The sequence below is a fragment of the Bos javanicus genome, chromosome 19 (genome assembly GCF_032452875.1).
Source record: "Bos javanicus breed banteng chromosome 19, ARS-OSU_banteng_1.0, whole genome shotgun sequence".
Lineage (NCBI taxonomy): Eukaryota > Metazoa > Chordata > Mammalia > Artiodactyla > Bovidae > Bos > Bos javanicus.
The window spans coordinates 26502128-26522409 of NC_083886.1; the positions used below are offsets into that span (position 1 = coordinate 26502128).

General features: G+C 49.1%; 1 pseudogene; it reads left to right on the plus strand.

Moving 5' to 3' along the window:
• Positions 1-11: 11 nt before the first annotated feature.
• LOC133231466 (proteasome maturation protein-like) lies at positions 12-18100 on the plus strand (annotated as a pseudogene).
• Positions 18101-20282: the final 2182 nt, after the last annotated feature.

Below are 20282 nucleotides of genomic sequence, written 5' to 3' on the forward strand. Positions count from 1 at the left end.
TGTCCCGCTGGATGCCTCGAGGTGAGGGAGGTCCTCGGTGGCAAGTCCTACTGGGAGTGGAGACATCCCCACCCGACCCCACTCCCCGAGCCACACACACACACACACACACACACACACACGCCCACACTCTGCTCAGAGAGACCTGAAAGCCTCAGCAATAATTTCCAGACCCCTGACCCTCACCCTGGGCCTGTCACTCTCCCTCCATGCCAAGCACACGGCCCTTACAAGCACATACTCACCTATGGATTCTTTGTCTGGAATTTCTTGCACCTGTTATAAGACCTAAGGAAGAAGGAGACAGGTGGTGAGGTCCCTCCCTGACTCTACAATTGTGCCTTCTCCCCTCGAAACCCACTCTGGATAGTAAGATCTTTTTATCCTTACTGCCAATGGTCACAGGGCCTGGGGGTTCACAGAGAGGCCCCTGCTAGGGGATCCATGAGTGGCTGAGGTCAGATAGAAAGGAGAGGGTGTGCTTAGGGCTGAATCTCCAAATCCTAGGATCAGCGACCCTAGGACTAAGAACCCCCCTCCCTCCATCAGAGCCTCAGTCCCCGGCTTCTATCCACATCCCAGGGCTCCCAACTCGACACCCTCTCAACACTCCTTTCATGCCTGAACTCAGATATTCCTTCCTTCTTTCCTCCAGAAAGCAAGGAGTAAAAACAGCTGTTGCTTCAGAATGATGCTGAAAGATGCTGTATGTTCTCATGTATATGGTAAAATTAGGTTGAAATAAAAATGGGAACATCCCATTCTTCTTTGTGCAGAAAAAGATCTTTCCTGATTAGCCTTCTCCTTCCTTGGCCTAACCCCGGTGCCTAAGAATGAGAGGTCTGTAAGGCTTGTTCCCATCACACTTCCCAAGATGTTTGCGGCCACAGACCTCCTGGAATGGCCTGCTCTGCCCCAAAGGAGCTGGATCAGCCCAACAGATACTAAATGCTGACTCCCCCTGCCCCCCACCATGGGGACAGGAAGAAACGCTGGGTTACCTAATCCAAGGAGCCTTCCAGCAATTATTTCATGAGAAAGTCAAGTGCCAAAAGGCATGCATGGTGTGTATATGTGTGTGTTCCAAGTAGCTGTGTGGGACAGGGTAAGCCAAATTACTCCCTGCATTCTTCTCCGGGTAGAATCTTTGATAGACACTAGGAGAGAGGCAACCGCTACAACTTGTCTCTAGTAGCACTCAGAGCCCCTCTGGATCTGAGCACAGAGCCTGGAGTGCAGGGACCCCAGTCTCAGCCAGAAAAGCCCAGCCTCTTCCTTTGCAGGACCCGAGGAAGGACCACGCAGGAAAGTCTGGGAGGGGCTGGACAGCTGGGTCCCCAGTCCTATAGCTGATGTGCAGCAGAGTCTGTGCCTGGATAGACAGCATAAATGAGGGTGGGGGTGGGTGGGGGTCCAGCCTTCTCTCGCAGCATCCAGGAAAAGGAAGGCTGGCCAGGTCTCTAGGGTGGGACTAATGGGGCATAGATAAGATTCTAGAGACTGGCTGCCCAGGATCCAGCCTCGCTCTCCCACCTTAGGTGGGTTATATGGTCTGTCCGGATCCACCATGACAACATCTGGGAGGGGCTGCTCGGGGCCTGGGGAGGGCTCTATCTGCCAAGGGCAGAGATGGGGCTCACGGTGGGTTCTGGGCAGACAGTACGAGAATCAGACCATCCCCCTTGGTTCCTCTCCCTCGGCAGTCAGACCACTGAGTCAATAGCTGGAGATCAGCCAAGGAGAGGAGAGATGAATCAGGAGGGGAGGAAGAGGGGCAGAGCATCTGGGGAGGAGGGAGGGAGAGAGGGAGGAGGGGGTGATTCTGGAGCGGGGAGGGAGGCACTGAAGACCAGTGCCATCCAAGAGCTGGCTCCTTGCCAGTTTGGGGGAGGCTGCTGCTCACCCCAGGCCCCAGGGGCTCCTCCTGGCCGCCCCCTCAAGGCCCCTCCTCCCTCCCTCCCGGGGCTCAGCTCCTGCCCGGTACCAGACTGTGGGGGAGGTGAGGGTGATGGACCCTGCTGAACTCCCTGCACATTCACCAGCCCTGATGTCAGCGGGCTAGCGAGGCCGACCTCCCACTGAGTCCCAGGGGCTCTGGCACTTGCCCTCCCAGTTCTCCCTCCCCTGGCTCCGACCTTGCTTCCTGGCTCCTTAGTCTGCTCTGGTGCTGGGCTGGGGGCAGGATGTGGGACAAGCCTTCCTGTACCCCCTGCCAATCACCTCATGAAATCGAATCCCAGCCAAGCCCAAACCCCAAAGTCAGGGACCTGAGGTGGGGGAAGTGAGGCCCGGGGAGGGACAGGGACAGGTCACAGAGCAAGATATGCAGAGACAGGGCTGGAACCCAGGGTCTTGGCTGTGGTCCCAGGGCCCCTTGGGGGCAACCGTCAAATCCAGCCAAGTCTGGGCAGCTCCCCCTGCTCCCAGATCACCCAGAGGCTCCAATCCCCTGGAATTGTGCTTTGAGGTCTCCAGAACCATCCCTGTGGCCCTCCAGCAGGAGCCCCTGAGGACCACCCCTCCTCCCAACCCTCTTGACTCCCCTTCTTCTCCCCAGTGACCTTCCTGAGTGACTCTGTTTTCACTCATCCCTTAACCATGGTCCCCAGGGCTCTGAGCTGGGAAGGTCCCCCTTTTATTCACAGACCCTTTCTGCATGGTGTCATCCACCCCCACACCTGCACTGGTGACTCCCACTCCTCCACCTCCAGCCCAGTCCCTCTCCTTATACCCACCTGCCTCCAGCTCTTGTCCTGAAGGTCCCACCCACTCCCCAGACTCCTGAGGTTCAGCGCTTAAGGGGTGGGGCAGTCCTCTGCAGTCCTGGGCCCACCTGCCTGGGACTGGCCCTCACCCTCTGCACCTGAGTCCCTGTGCATGGGCGTGGGGCCCTCACACACTTGTGTACATGTGTTGGAGCCCATCCTCGGAGAGCAGAGAGCTGTCTGTCTCAGCTGTTCATCTATCTCTACAGCTGAAGAGGCAGCTGGCTTTAGAAAATGCTCCATGAAAAAGTGGGAGTGAATGCCAGGGAAAGGGGACTCATTGGAGAGGGAGTGGAACAAATAGAATGAGCACATGGACGGACCCCATGAGCTGGGTCACAGAGAGGATGCGTTAGAAGGCGTGGTAAACCATGGGGCTCACAGGTGCCACACGGGGGCTGACTCCAAGATCACATCAGCCTTTGCACTGAGACAGACAGCTGCTGGCCTCACTGGTCACCTCAGCCCTTCAAGCCCCTCTGCCAGGAATGCTCAGGTCAGAAGATCATGGGTCAGGCCAGACCTGTGATCTGCCAGGCAGGCCCCAGTCAGCCCTGCCAGGCCCTCTATGAAGCCTTCAGGTCGCTGTGATGGCTAACAGGCCCAGCAGTCCAGCTTTGTAACTGGGGAAGGTGTGGAAAGGGAGCCACACCCCACACCTCAGGGTCCTCAGCTGCAGGCACCAACGGGGAGCAGACTAATAAGGACTCAACGGAGAAATACACTCCAGGACTGGACCCTCCTGGCAAACATACCATCCCTGGCTCCTCCCCCTCGAATCTTGAAATCCAGCCTCTGCCCTGGAAACCATTGCCTTGTTATGAGATCCACAGGGGTGTGGACGCAGGACTTGCGTTTATCTTTTCCTGCCAGGTTGCTAGGTTCAGGAGCCAAAAGGGGTGCTAAGCGGGGAGGCAGGGGCATGATGGAAGCTGCACAGGAGCCTGGGGTGGGCCAGGCTCGGAGCTCCTAGGCCTCATCTCTAACTAGGACCCCAGAGAAGGGCACCAGCGGCTCTGGGCTCTGCCCCATGGCTCTGCCTGCCTGAAGCGGAGCCACTGGGGCAGAACCTGGAGCCCTGAGGCCCCCGGTAGGGAGGACAGAAGAGAATCCTGCCCCCTGGGTCACTCCAACTCCCTCTACCAAACCCGCCTTTAAACTCCATCCCAGGGACACACTGCCGGACACACGTGTATTTTGAGATGTTCCTCTTTCTCCGGTGTATCTGGGGACATGCCTCTGCATATATCATGCTGCGTATACCTGTGTACGTGTGTGGTGTAGAGGGAGGATGTGGGAGATACAGAATCTATAGTACTTGCACACACAGCTGTACACATATGTACATATATGGGCACATGTTCAAGCCCTTGTGGTTGGAAGGGGGATTTTTATGCCTTTGCTCATAAATGGTGAATATGTTTCTAGACACATATGGATGCATGCCTGCAGTATCTGTGTCAACACAGGACGTGCGCATGCCTGTGTGTGTATGTGGGTTGTCTACACATGCTTACGTATATCAGATATTTGTGTGTGTCTCGTTGTGTGAGTTTGATCACACATCACGTGCCATATTTTCCGCTCTTTTACCAGACCTGGAAGTGTGTCTGTAGAAGGTACAGATCCTGAGTGCTCTGCAGAGACTCACATATACAATTCTAAGGGTGGCCCTGACCTGGGGAGAGGGTAAGAGAGTGGAGCTTCCTGTCTCCCTGGACCAGCACTGGGCCCTTTTGGTCCCAGCGGAGGAGGAATTTCCCACGAGCCTCTGCTGAGAGACCGGCTGCCCAGAGAACAAACAGCAACCATCCCCGCGTGGAGGGGCTGCCTGCTCCTCCCAGCCAAGGCAGGGGCTGCGGAGGGTGTGGAATGGAGACAGCTGCTTCCAGCCCAGATAAGGCTATGGGGCTCACATTTTCCACTTCCAGGAGCCTCCCTGGCAGGTCCCAACCCCTAAGCTCTGGCCCCATGGCCTGGAGAGGTCTCCGGCTGACCCAGCGCCTTCCCCGCCCCCCACCACTCTGGGGGCTGCCATGCCAAGAGGAGAAACTGAGGTCCTGGAAGTGTCAGCACCCCACCAGAGCTTGTCCCGGGCCGCTGGGGACTGGGGATGTGGTCTCTGTGGCAGGACTGGCCCAGCCTGGGGCCCTCACAGCTAATATCCTGACACTTTTGCCTCTGAAAACCACCCAGGAAGGAGGAGGGGTCTCCCGTTCTTTTAGAACAGCAGTCCCTGTCTGTCTGCTCCATCAGCCTGGCCACCCCCTGCCCAGGGGAACCCCGACACCCGGAGAAGTGAGCAGTCCTGGTCAGGGACAGAACTGGCCTCGAACTCTGGATTTCTCCTTCTCCCCACCCCTCCACAACATCCTACCCAGAGCCTGTCCCCTCTAGCCCTGCCTGGCCTGCCTCCCTTCCCCCTCCCCAGGCTATTTATAGGTCCTGGCTCAATGGCCTCCAGGACTTGAAGAGCCAGAGCTGCAGGGCTGGAGAGCTCCTGGGCCTTCCCCAGGGGCCCTGGAGGCTGGAGAGTGTCCGCTTTCAGCCCAGCAAAAGGCCTTGTCACTCAGAGCGAGCGGTGGGGGTGGGGAGGCCCGGCCGAGGCAAGGGGCTGGGCTAGGGTCTAGGCAAGGGGCTCTCTGGAGCCTCTTCCGGTCTGTAGACAAGCCAGGCTCCCTCAGAAGCATTCTTGAGGCTCCTTGGGGCTGGGGTAGGCATGGGAGGTCTCCGAGGGCACGAGACCATCCTTAGGAAGGCCTGGAGAGCCGAGGCCAGCATCCGGACCCACCAGGCAGCCACTTCCCTTGCAAGCCCCCAGAGTCTCCTTTCTCTAACAAAACTGTCCCCCTGACCCTTGGATCTGCTCCAGCAACAGGTGAATAACTGAGGCTGCCAAGGCACAAACTCTCATATTTCTGCCATTGTGGCTGCTCTGGTCGCCCTGCCCAAAGCATCCTTTCCACTTGCCATCCTGTCTGACAATCTCCTGCTCCTTTTTCAGATCTTCAGAGCCCAGTTTTTGGGGAAGGTTGTTTTATTTTTTTTGGCCATGCAGCCTGGCATGTGGAATCTTAGTTCCCTGACCAGGGATCAAACCCATGCCCCCTACATGGGAAGTGTGGAGTCTTAACCACTGGACCACCAAGGAAGTCCAGAGCCTGGTTTAAATGACACCTTCTCTGAGAAGTCATCCTTGGTGAAGCCTGTCAGCCTGCCTGGCTTCCACTCTCTGACCCACTGTGTCCACTGCGCGCTCCACTCCTGCCCTGGTTCCCTGCTCTAATGCAGGATTTGTGCTTCTCTGGAGCAGTGATCTCAGTTTGGAGCTCCCGAGAGGGCAGAGCCCAGAGTCGCTCAGCCCTCAACTCCATCCATCGCCCAGCCCCAGGCACTGGATGAATGAGTGCAGGAACTAGTGATTGAACAGCGAATGGAGATGGAGAGAACCAGGGGGGAAGGAAAGCAGGAAAGACCCCGTCTGTGTCTCCTGAGCCCTGGAGGGACTGCCCGGTGTGCCAGTGGGCAGGAAGGTGGCAGGGGCAGCCCAGGCTAGGTTTCAGGGATGCTGTGCCGCCCTGGGCTGCAGCCAGCTCGGTCACTCTCATTCTTTCCAGATCAAAGTTCCCCCAGGGAACAGCCTGGAACCTGACACTGGCCCAGTGTGGAGGGGACCGGCTGGTGCTATTCAGGAGGAGGGTATGGAGAGGTAGGGCACCTGTCCCCAGCTCCGGGACACCAGGCCAACAGCCCAGGAAGGGGGCTGGACACACTTTCACACACCGACTCCAGCTGCAGCCCCGTCCTCAGATGAAGGGCCACATTAGTAGGATGGGAACCCCTGGCTTAGGCCCTTGTCCAGACTCTCCAAGGACACCAAGCCCCTCAGGGCCTTAGTGGCTCCCTGCACTGTCCCCCCATCAGTTCTGACTCACCCCCATCCCATTCTTCAGCAACTTCCATCTCAGACACACTCCAGGTGTATGGTCTGTGTCCCAGCATCTGTGTCTGTTTCTGTACCTTTCTGTCTAGACTATCATGATTCTCTGTTTCTCTGTATTTTAAAAAATATTTATTTATTTGGCTGTGCTGGGTATCAGTTGCAGCATATGGGATTTGGTTCCCTGACCGGGGATCAAACCCGAGCCCCCTGCATTGGGAGCACAGTCTTAGCCACTGGACCACCAGGGAAGTCCCTCTCTGTATATTTTGTTCTTCCTTCAGTCCTAATTCCTGTCTCTTTTTCCATCTCTGTCTCCCTGGACATGAAGAATGACTATGGAGTGGTGTGTTAGCCCTTCAGTCTGCAGTAAATAGGTTTTTCCTGCCGCTGGGTCTGGGCTGGCAGAGGATGAGAGAGGACAGAACCCAGTGCCCCTGCTGTAGCCAGGCCTCACTGGTACCCTCAGCTGCTGCGTCTGAGCCAGCCCGAGCTCAGCCCCACCGCCACGTGAGCAGACAGACAGGAAGTGGGCAGAGCTGCTCTGCGGCAGGAGGCCCATGTCAGTGGGCCAGATCCCTGAGTCTGCCACTCCTCTGGCCTTCTTCCTCATTCCACTTCTAGCTGTGGAAAGTCACACCACAGCCAGAGTTTGACTTCATGGCCCCCACTCCCATGTGCAAACTGGAGTCACAGGTCACACACGCACATACACACATGGGGGAGTGGCTCAGAGCTTAGGACTTTGCATCTCAATAATGTCATGGCTCACTAATCTTTGGACCTCAGTTTCCTTATCTGTAACTGAGGATTTTAATAATAATAATACGGTATCTGTGTCCTAGAATTGTTGTGCATGTGTGCGAAGTCACTTGGGTCATGTCCGGCTCATTGTGACCCTATGGACTGTAGCCCGCCAGGCTCCCGTAAGGGATTTCCCATGGAACATCTGACTCAGGATCAAACCTGCATCTCCTGCATTGCAGGTAGATTTGTTACCACTGAGCCACCAGGGCAGCCCCCCTAGAATTGTTATGCTCAGTCACTCAGTCCTATCCAACTCTTTGCGACCCTATGGACTGTAGTCCATCAGGCTTCTCTGTCTATGGGCTTTTCCAGGTAAGAATACTGGAGTGGGTTGCCATTTCCTACTCCAGGCGGAATTGTTAATATGCATTAAATTTATTCATATTTGCAAGGTCCTTAAAAACAAAGACCTTATATCTGGCTCATAGTAAGCACTCTATTTATCTATCTATTAGTTAAATAAAATTAATAAATATGCATGATTGCATGCTTCACACTTGACTCTCAATAAAAATTACAAGTTGCTTTCACCTTTATCCTGTTCCCCTGGGTTGAGCCAGACCCTGGTCACCAGCAGGTCCAAACAAGCCTGATGTGAGAAGTTGTGATTCAAGTCTAGGAAGAACATACAGCTCTGGGCGTGTGCATTTCGCCAGATCTGCTAGTGGAACCACATGTCATTAACAGGATCACACGTGGAGAAATCATTTCGCTTCTGGTTAAAGACAGTTGAAACCATCTCCCTCTGCTCCAAACAAGTAGACATGAGGACATGTTTGTAGACAAGAAATGGAGACCTACTCCATAAAAGAAAGAAGACAGGAGCCTGCAGGGAGAGAAGGGGTTGAGGCTGTTCCCAGGGGCTGGGAAGAGAGCAGGGCTGAAGGTGGAGGGTGTGGGCCACGGTGTAAATGCTAAGCCAGGCTGGGACCTCAGCCTGGCTGGTGTCAGGACCTGGGTTGCCAGTTGTGATGATAAAGCGGTGCAGCCCTGTCCATCCTTCAAGGTGGCAGCAAAAACCGAAGTGACATGCCTGTGGTTCGGCCTGCAGCAGAGCCACTAGGCTCAAAGGGATTGTCCCAGAAATGTGTCATCCTCATGAGGTTGAGGGCCTGCAAGTGGACACTTCTGAGAAAACCCTGGTGTGGAGCCCAGCCAGACCCAGACCAAGCTGAGGCCACTAGCATATGGCCTTGGGTTTTTGAGAATCTCCAGATAACCTCAGAAGGTCCCCCTGGAACTGAGCCCGAACTGCCCACAGCAGAGACCTCTGCATCACACCCATCGCGGTTTGGTCTCCATCCCTCACTCTCCCTGGTGTCTCTCTCCAGTTTCCTGCCAGGATTTCCCAGACTGACCTTCTAAAACAAGAGTCCTTATCACAAGCTTTGCTTTTAAGAGGATTCTAAGACGCTAAGTTTCTTGTCTTCTTCAGAAGGATCATAGAGATGCAGATGGTGTTTTTAAATTGAGAAAAGGTTTATATCCATTAAATACATTCTGCAGATGTAAAATCAGTGGTTTTAATACATCACAATGGTGTGCAACCACCACCACTAATTCCAGAACATTTCATCACTTCAAGCAGAAATCCTATACCCATTAGCAGCCATTCCCCAATTTCATCACTAATCTACTTTCTGTCTGTATGAATTTTTCCATTCTGTACATTTAATATATTTCTCGTTGTTTTTCAATTGCTCAGTCATGTCCGACTCTTTGCGACCCCATGGACTGAAGCATGCCAGGCTTCCCTGTCCTTCACCATTAACATATTGGGTTGGGCAAAAAGTTCATTTACGTTTTTCTGTCCCATACACGGAATGATACAACATGTGCTCTTATGTGACTGGTTTCTTCCATTGGCATGTTTCCAAGGTTCCTCCATGCAACATGCATTGTGGTCCTTCGCTCCTTTTTAGGGCTGAATGATATTCCATCATATGGCAGAGCAAAATAAGAAGAACAGGTCTGAGCTGCAAGATAGTTTGATAATCAGTAGTAACAAAAACACGTCATTTAGAAATACGGGAGTAAATATTTTAAAAATCAGCTTCAGAGTAAGTAAGAAAGTGATTGTCCACGGAGAAGAGGAAACAGAAAAAAAGGAACAACATATAGATCTTTTTCTAAACAAACCTCAAAGGGAACTAGCTCATTCTTTATGTGCATGTATAACAAATGGAAATAAAAACTAAAATAAGGAAAAAAGCATGATAAGTAGAAAATACAAAATAAGATATAAAAATAAGTCCAGATATATCCATCATAGTACATTTAAATGGCTTTAAATTACCTGTTAAGAAAACCAAGACTTTCAGAATGGATAAAATCCAATCTTATTCTATTAACAAAATCCAATCGTCTTCCATGAACACACCTAAGAAACAACTGTGGCTTCCCCAAAGTCTCAGAGGGTAAAGAATCCACCTGCAATGCAGGAGGTACAGGAGATGGGGGTTCAATCCCTGGGTCAGGAAGATCCCCTGGAGGAGGATATGGCAACCCACTCTAATATGCTTGCATGAAAAATCCCATGGACAGAAGAGCCTGGCAGGCTACAGTCCAAAGGGTTGCAAAGAGACAGACACGACTGAGTGAATGAGCATGAGCACAAAGAAGCAACTATGACATGGAATTGCTGACATAGGAAGGAGGGGAAAAAAAACATCCTTCCCAAGCAAGAACAAAAGAAACAGGAAAGCTGGTGGGGCAATAGTGGCGTCAGAAGATACACTCAGGCCTTGCGGTTCAGTGACTGTGGTGTGGTGGGGTTACTTTATCCAGGAAGGTCGAGAAGGCCTGTCCAAAGAAGGTGAAATTCGTGTTGAGACCTATAAAGTAAGACGGTAGCTAAGAGTTGTGTGGGAAAGAACATTCCAGGCAGAAGGAGCAGCACGAGCAAAACAGCGTGAGCCTGGATCCAACCTGGTGTGTTGAAGAGCTGAGAGGCCAGTGAGGCTGGAGAGAAGCACAGAGATGGGCTCAGGCTTGAGCAGTCAGACCAAGAGGGCGGTGAGGGGGCGGGGCCATATGAGGGGCGGGGCCAGGTGAAGCGTGGCTCCGAGTGCAGTGGTGCAGGTGTGAGAGCTCTGGGAGGTTTCAAGCAGGGGGAGGACCGGGTTTACTTTACTGCTACTTGGAAGGTGGATTTTAACAGGGCCAGCGTGGAGGTGGGGATTACAGTTAGGTGTGTACCTAATTCAGCCCTGAAGCAGGGAACGCCAAAACTGGAAGAACTACAAGGAGAAGTTAAGAAATCTATTAATCACGGCGGGCGGTTTTAAACTCGGAGTGAGGGAGCGTCTCTCAGCCCTGCCCGTGTTGCTCCGTGGCTCCCACTTTCTCCCCAGCCCTCCGCGGCCATCCCTCACACGCCTTACGCCACGTCTTCATGTTACCTCCCTTTTCTTCCCAATTCTCCAGCCCCTCTGTGTCCCCGAATGTCCTTGCTGGTTCTCTCAGGTCCTAACATCGGTCCAATGACTCCCGCCCCCCTCCAGCCTTCCTGGCCTCTCCAGGGCTCTCCTAATTCACCTCTTTCCTCCTACATTCCCCCATCCCCGTTTGGAATCTCAGCCCCTCCCATCCCCCTGGTTTCTTCCACTTTCTGTCTCTCTCTAGCAACTCAAATCCCCAAACCATCCCCAGTTCTGCTTCATAGCTCGCCTAGTCCCTACCTCATCTCCCAGACTCTCAGTCGTTTTAGCCCCGGCCCAGAGCCCCACCAACTTCCTCCCATTTCCCAGAGTCCCTCTGGGTCTCCGCTTTGGTCCAGTCTGGTTGGAGACTCATTGTCTAGTTCCTTGTGTGGGGCTAGGTGCATCTTTTTTTATTTCCTGTTATTTCCCATTATTTCCCACTTCCTAGAGGGGCCCTCAAAGCCCCTGCTTATTTAGCTTATTTGCAGAGTACATCATGAGAAACACTGGGGTAGATGAAGCACAAGCTGGAATCAAGATTGCCAGGAGAAATGTCAGTAACCTCAGATACACGGTGACACCATCCTTATGGCAGAAAGCAAAGAAGAACTAAAGAGCCTCTTGATGAAAATGAAAGAGGAGAGTGAAAAAGTTGGTTTAAAACTCAACATTCAGAAAACTAAGATCATGGCATCTGGTCCCATCACTTCATGGCAAATAGACAGGGAAACAGTGACAGACTTTATTTTTGGGGGCTCCAAAATCACTGCAGATGGTGACTGCAGTCATGAAATTAAAAGACGCTTACTCCTTGGAAGTATGTTGTCTAGGTAGACAACATATTAAAAAGCAGAGACATTACTTTGCCAACAAAGGTCCGTCTAGTCAAAGCTATGGTTTTTCCAGTAGTCATGTTTGGATATGAGAGTTAGCTGAGCACCAAAGCATTGATGCTTTAGAACTGTGGTGTTGGAGAAGACTCTTGAGAGTCCCTTGGACTGCAAGGAGATCCAACCAGTTCATCCTAAAGGAAATTGATCCTGAATGAATGAATGAATATTGCAAGGACTGATGCTGAAGCAGAAACTCCAACACTTTGGCCACCTGATTTGAAGAACTGACTCATTTGAAAAGACCCTGGTGCTGGGAAAGATTGAAGGTAGGAGTAGGGGACAACAGAGGATGAGATGGCTGGATGGCATCACCGACTCAATGGACATGAGTTTGAGTAAACTCCGGGAGTTGGTGATGGACAGGGAGGCCTGACATGCTGCAGTCCATGGGGTGGCAAAGAGTTGGACATAACTGAGTGACTGAACTGAACTGAGAGGGGCCCTTGGGGCTTCCTAGGTGGTTCAGTGGTAAAGAATCAGCCTGCAATGTAGGAGACTCAAGAGGTGCTGGTTCGATCCCTGGGTCGGGAAGATCCCCCCCTTGGAGGAGGAAATGGCAACCCACTCCAGTATTCTTGCCCTGGGAAATCCCATGGACAGAGGAACCTGGCACACTGCAGTCCATGGGGTTGCAAAGAGTCAGACACAACTGAGCGCGCACATCACACACACACACACACACACAGAGGCCTTTTCATGGAGATTGTCAGTTGACCAGATATGAGTAAAACACACACATCGTTTCTTGCCACCTTCAGTGACCTCTGGACCCAGAGAGGAGGAAAGGCAAGATCCCCCAGGTTACCTTTCATTTCCCATCACGAGCAGGATGAGAGCCTGCTGACTATGGGGTTGGGGCAGGGCCCACCCTGGCAGTCAGGGAGCTCCCAGTCCAGCCAGGGGTGGGTCCCAGCAGCTGTCATGGCACAGACCCAGCCAGACCTTGGGGCCTGCCGCAGCAGGTGGTAATGGAGGGAGTCCAGCGGGATCTGGTGTTGGTAGGGCTGTGATGTGTGAAGATGACCAGCTCTGGCCATGCCCCTTTCCCATGTCTCTTATCTCTCACCTCCTGCAAACTCCTCCCAGCACCTCCATCTCTTCTCAGACCTCCAGGCTTTCTTAGCCCACCCATCCTCTCAGTTTACCTGCCTCCTGAGAAACCTGTATGCAGGTCAAGAAGCAACAGTTCGAACTGTGGAACAACAGAGTTGCAAATCAGGAAAGGAGTATGTAAAAGCTGTATATTGTCACTCACCCTGCTTATTTAACTTATTTGCAGAGTACATCATACAAAATGCTGGGCTGGATGAAGCACAAACTGGAGTCAAGATTGCCAGGAGAAATATCAATAACCTCAGATACACAGATGACACCACCCTTATGGCAGAAAGCAAAAAAGAACTAAAGAGCCTCTTGATGAAAGTGAAAGAGAAGAGTGAACAAGTTGGTTTAAAACTCAACATTCAGAAAACTAAGATCATGGCATCCGGTCCCATCACTTCATGGCAAAGAGATGGGGAAACAGTGAAAACAGTGACAGACTTTATTTTTGGGGGGTCCAAAATCACTGCAGATGGTGACTGCAGCCATGAAATTAAAAGACACTTGCTTTTTGGAGGAAAAGCTATGAGCAACCTAGACAGCATATTAAAAAGTAGAGACATTACTTTGCCAACAAAGGTCCATCTAGTCAAAGCTATGGTTTTTCCAGTAGTCATGTTTGGATGTGAGAGTTGGACCATAAAGAAAACTGAGGACTGAAGAACTGATGCTTTTGAACTGTGGTGTTGGAGAAAACTCTTGAGAGTCCCTTGGACAGCAAGGAGATCCAACCAGTCAATCCTAAAGGAAATGAGTCCTGAATATTCATTGGAAGGACTGATGCTGAAGCTGAAACTCCAATACTTTGGCCACCTGATTTGAAGAACTGACTCATTTGAAAAGATCCTGGGAAAGATTGAAGGTGGGAGGAGAAGGGGACAACAGAGGATGAGATGGTTGGATGGCATCACCAGCTCGATGGACAAGAGTTTGAGTAAGCTCTGGGAGCTGGTGATGGACAGGGAGGCCTGGCCTGCTGCAGTCCGTGGGGTCGCAGAGAGTCGGACACACTGAGAGACTGAACTGAACCGATCCTCCCAGTCCCTCCAATCTTCCACAGGGTTTCCTAGTCTCTGCTCCGCCCCCACTTCCCCTCCCATCCCTGCCATTTCCCCCAGTGCTCCACATTTGCCTTCTATAAGGCCAGGGGACTGGGATCCCAGAGGACTTTGTTAAGAACTGATGTGCTCATGTGTAACAAGAAACTACTCAAGGCGAGGGAAAGGACCACCATACAGGAGCATGCCAAATGTTTCTGAGGCTCACACAGGAGTGGGAATAGTCCCTGTTTCCACCTGTCAAAATGGATAGAACTCCTAATACACCAAGCATTGTGTAGAATCTTTAGATGGGTCATGCATGTATTGCAACAAAATGAAAGGCAACCCATAGAGTAGGAGAAAATATTTGCAAACCATGTATCTGATAAGGAGTTAATATCCAGAAAAAGATAAGGGATGTATACAACTCAGTAGCAAAAAACCCAAATAACCCAACTGTAAAATGGGCAAAGGACCTGAATAGAATTTTTTCCAAGGAAGACATACAAATGGGCAACATGAAAAGATGCTATGCTATGCTAAGTCAATTCAGTCGTTTCCGACTCTGTGCGACCCCATAGATGGCAGCCCACCAGGCTCCCCGGTCCCTGGGATTCTCCAGGCAAGAACACTGGAGTGGGTTGCCATTTCCTTCTCCAATGCATGACAGTGAAAATTGAAAGGGAAGTTGCTCAGTCGTGTCTGACTCTTCGCGACCCCGTGAACTGCAGCCCCCCAGGCTCCCCTGTCCATGGGATTTTGGAGATCACTAATTATTAGAGAAATGCAGGTCAAAACCACAGTAAGATACCATCTCACACCTGTTAGGATGTGTTATCAAAATGACTTGAGACAACCAGTGCTGGTGAGGGTGCTGAAAAAAGTGAATTCTAGCACTCTGTTGGTGGGAATGTAAACTGGTACAGTCACTATGGAAAACAGTATGGAGGTTCCTTTAAAAAATTAAAAATAGAACTACACTATGACCCAGCAATCTCACTTCTGGGAGATTCATATGCAAAGAAATGAAAGCACTATCTTTAAGAAATAACTGTACTCCTATGTTCTTTGCAGCATTATTCATGGTAGCCGAGATATATAGAAAGTAGGTCTCTGTTGACAGATGAATGGATAAAGAAAATTACACACATGTACACACACACACACACCATGAAATATTATTCAGTCTTAACAAAGAAGGAAATCCTGCCATTTACAGATTTATGGATGAACCTGAAGGGCATTATGCTAAGTGGAATAAGCCAGACAGAGATAGACAAGTACTGTATGATACCACTTATGCGTTAAGAAAAAAAAAAAAGAAGACTCAGAATAGAATGGGCTTCCCTGGTGGCTCAGTTGACAAAGAATCCACCTGCAATGCAGGAGACCTGGGTTTGATTCCTGGGTTGGGAGGATCCCTGGAGAAGGGCATGGCTACCCATTCCAGTATCCTGGCCTGGAGAATTCCATGGACAGAGGAGCCTGGCAGGCTACAGTCCATGGGGTGGCAGAGAGTCGGACACACTGAGTGACTTTCACTTTCACAGAATAGAATGGTGGTTGCTAGTGGCTGGAGAGAGGGGGAAATGGGGACAGGCTGGTAAAAGGGTACAGACTTTCAGCTGTAAGATGGTTAAGTTTTGAGGATCTAATGTACAGCATGGTGACTATAGCAGATCACACAGTTTCTATATTTAGTCTCTTAGCAAATCTTAAGCTTTCTCACATACACACCTAAAAGATAATTATGTGAGGTGATGAAAGTGGAAGTAAAAGTCGCTCAGTCGTGTCCAACTCTTTGCGATCCCATGGATTATACAGTCCATGGAATTCTCCAGGCCAGAATACTGGAGTGGGTAGCCTTTCTCTTCTCCGGGGGGGTCTTCCAAACCCAGGGATTGAACCCAGGTCTCCTGCATTGCAGACAGATTCTTTACCAGATGAGCCAGAAGGGAAGCCTATTTGAGATGATGGTATGTTGATTAACTTGACTGGGAGAATCCTTTCACAATGTCCATGTATATCAAATAATGTACCCTTTAAACACATTAATATTTCAGTTTAATTTGTCAATTACACCTCAGTAAAGCTGGTGAGGAAGGGAATAAAGATCATGCATTAGAGGCAGAGCTAATTCGTTGTAAAGTCTGCCTGTCCTAACAAAGCATAAAAAAATCTCTCAAAAGATAAACAGAGTCACAAGTTAGTTAACTGCATGCCAGAACAAAATCCAACACTTCTTCAAGGAATACAATACAACGCAGCACATAAAACTCAACAACGTAAAATTCACCATATTTAGCACCCATTGGAGAAGGCAATGACACCCCACTCCAGTACTCTTGCCTGGCAAATCCCATGGACAGAGGAGCCTGGTAGGCTGCAGTCCATGGGGTCTTGAAGAGTTGGACACAACTGAGCGATTTCACTTTAACTTTCATGCATTGGAGAAGGAAATGGCACCCACTCCAGTGTTCTTGCCTGGAGCCTGGTGGGCTGCCTCTATGGGGTCGCACAGAGTCGGACACGTCTGAAGTGACTTAGCAGCAGCAGCAGCAGCCTTTAGAAAATCACAGGACATGTAACAAAACACAAAAATCGGACACATACTTAGGAGAACAACCAAAAAAGGAACAGACCCAGAAATGACAGAGATGATGGAATTAGTAGTTAAAGACTTTAAAACCATTATTTTAAGTGTTAAGACTATAATCAAGGAAAATTTGGACAGATAAGGAGAAAAATAAGATATACAAAAGAGACCAAAATGGAACTTCTGAAGTTTAAATACACACAGTATCCAAAATGAAACATACACGATGGGCTTAAGAGCAGATGAGATACTACAGAAGAAAAGATCATTTGACCTTGATCATTTGAAGAAATTGCAATTATAAGCTACCCAAGATAAAACATTACAGGAAAAGACACTGAAAAAGAAGTGAGCAGAGTCATGGTGGGCTGTAGGACAATATCAAGCAATGTAATATATTCCAATTACAAATTGGAATCCCAGAAGAGGCGAAATTAAACAGAAAAAATATTTGAATAAATTGTGGTTTAAAGTTTTCCAAATTAGATGGAGACTATAAAAGCTTAGACTATAAATGCATAGAATCTCAATAAAACCCAAGCAAAGAAACAAAACCACACCAAGGCTGATCACAATCAGATTTGTTAATATCAATAATAAAAAGAAAATCTTAAATGTTGCTGAAGAAATTCAACTTCTAACCAAGATAGAATAATAAGGATTGGATTTACCCTTACTGAAATAAGGGTGACTCCCTTGGCATGGACTATTTAGATAGGAAACAAAAGCAAAATGATAAATGGAATTTTGTGAAAAATAAAAAATTCTGATCTACAAAAGATGTCATTAAGAAAAATGAAAAGGCAAGTCATATTTGCAAAACACATTATCCAGTAAAGGACTTATGTGTAGAATGTACAAGGAATTCTAAAAGCTCAATAAAAACAGCTTACTTTTTTTTTCATGGACAAAAGGTTTGACCAGACACTAAAGCAATGAAGATATATGAATGGATAATAAGCAAATAAAATGACATGTCAGCAAAGAAGATACATGAGTGGATAATAAGCAAATAAAATGATGTTCAACAATATTAGACCTCAGGGAAATACAAATTAAAACCACACAGAATAGAAGTGAGCGGTGGGGCCAGCTGACAGTAAAGGCGCTGAGCGGCTGTGTGCAGAGCAAGCTGGACTTGGATCTCAGCTAAAGGACAATATTCCAGTTACTGAACTTTCAGTAAACGGACCTTCTTCAAAAAAAACATTTTTCCCTTGTGTGAAAAATGAACTTTTGCCTAGTCATTCTCTTGAATTACCAGGAACAAAATTTCCAGTTCAACCAAGATAAAATGAATTTTTCCACACCGAGAAACATCTGGGGTCTATTTGCTCCACTAAAACTGCATATGGAATTCAAAGCAATGCAGCAGGTTCTGCACCTTCCATTTCTTCCAAGCTCAAACCTTTCAGTGGATATTTGAGGAATAATGATGAGGCCATTGGATTTGAAGATATTTTTAATGACATGTCACAAAGGGAACTAATGGGAGAACTACACTTGATGATGGAATATAAACTTGATTTCCTGTGATACAGTGTGTGCTGTTCATGAGAACAGAGGAGCTGCATCTTACTTACAGTAGTTGTCTATTTACTATAATTTGATGTGCGCAACATTAAAAGTACTGACACATGGGGGAAACCCCACATACACATACCCTAGAGTGGATAAAATTTTAATAACTGACAATACTAAGAGCTGTCAAAAAAGTAGAGCAACTGGAACTTTCATTCATTGCTGTCGGGAATGCAAAATGGTGCAGTCAGTCTGGAAAATAATTTGGTAGTATGTTTATATGTGTATATATGTATCAAGTTAACTGTATACTTATCATAAGACCCAGAAATCCCACCTTAGATATTAACAGGAACAAAAGCATGTATCCACACAAAGACTTGTACACAAATGTTTATAGCTGCTATATTCATAGTGATAAAAATTTGAAAACAAGCCAATTCCATCAATGAATAAATAAATTGTAGTATATGGATGCAATGGACACTGCTCAACTATAAAAAAAAACAACTAGCAATACCGGCAACAACATGAGTGCTTGTCCCAGGTTTTATGCTAAGTGAAAGAAACCAAGTATGAGTGATTACTTGTGTGATTCCGTTTATAATCTGTAAATCCTCAAAACATGATTCCTTTGGTGGAGGCAAACGTCCAGGGATAGAAATCAGACCGGTAGTTGCTAAGGGCCAGAAGTAAGGGCTGAGGCAAAGGGCACAACAAACCTTTTCAGTCGTCGGAAATGTTCTTTATCCTCTTCATGGTGTTGCTGCTGCTGCTGCTGCTGCTAAGTCGCTTGAGTCATGTCCGACTCTGTGCGACCCCATAGACGGCAGCCCACCAGGCTCCGCCATCCCTGGGATTGCTAGATGATGATATATAGTAAAACTGGTGAATTTTACTTTCTGTAAATTTTACCCCAATGAATCAGATTTTTTGAATAACATGCATGACAAACTTGTCTGCCACCACTGATTTTGATGGTGATTTTGATTTTGATGGAAGATTGCTGCACTAGAAACTGGCTCTCCTAAGATCTGCTGAGAGAAAAGGATGTGAGACTTTCCTGCGGATTAGACGTGAGCCATAGGAGAGGAATTGATGCTTTTGAACTGTGGTGTTGGAGAAGACTCTTGAGAGTCCCTTGGACAGCAAGAAGATCAAACCAGTAAATCCTAAAGGAAATCAGTCCTGAATGTTCATTGGAAGGACTGTTGCTGAAGCTGAAGCTCCAATACTTTGACCACCTATTGCGAAGAACTAACTCATTGGGAAAGACCCTGATGCTGGGAAAGGTTGAAGGCCGGAGGAGAAGGAGACGACAGAGGACGAGATCCAAATGGCATCACCGACTGGATGGATAGGAGTTTGAGCACGCTCCCGGAGTTGGTGATGGACAGGGAAACTTGGCGTGCTGCAGTCCATGGGGTCGCAAAGATTCCGACACGACTGAGCGACTGAACTGAATGGGGAGAGCGGCTGGAGGAGGGCACGGCGACCCATTCCAGTATTCTTGCCTGGAGAATCCCATGGACAGAGGAGACTGGTGGGCTGCAGTCCAGTGGGTCGTAAAGAGTCAGACACGACTGAAGCGACTTAGCACGCAATCGCAGAGGGCACCTCTATGCAGAGGGAAGACCTGCATAGGGCGATAATATTAATAAAAACCTGTCCAAGAGCGCCACCTGGAGGGGAGCTGAGACTTAGCAGCAAGAAGCTGAAGCCTAAGGCTACCTGTGAGCCTAGGGTAAGGGGCCCTGCCGGGGTCCAGCCCCCGCTGATTCAGGGTATTCGAAGGAGAGACGGCATAGGCGACCTATTTATTTAAATATTTATCAAAGATATAAAGAGTAATAGAATGAGGATAGCTCAGTGAGGAAATTCAGTGTAGAAAAGAGGCTGAGTAGCTTGGTTTACGCGGGAGACCAATAAAACTTCAAGATAAGAAGTTTGCACCACTTACGTAGGCCGCAGGCGTCCTTCCGTTCTCCCAAAGGAGAGGAGACACTGAGGCCTCCCCGGTCGGATCTTAGAAGCCCAGGCATAATTAGTAAGCATGGTGGGTTCCGCGCTCCAGATGGAGACTCAGCCAGAGTGAGAGAGAGAGCGACATGGGGAGACCAAGTTTCGGTGAACAAGGCCCGCACTTTATTTTCCAAAGTAGTTTTTATACCTTAAGTTGTGCATAGAGGATAATGGG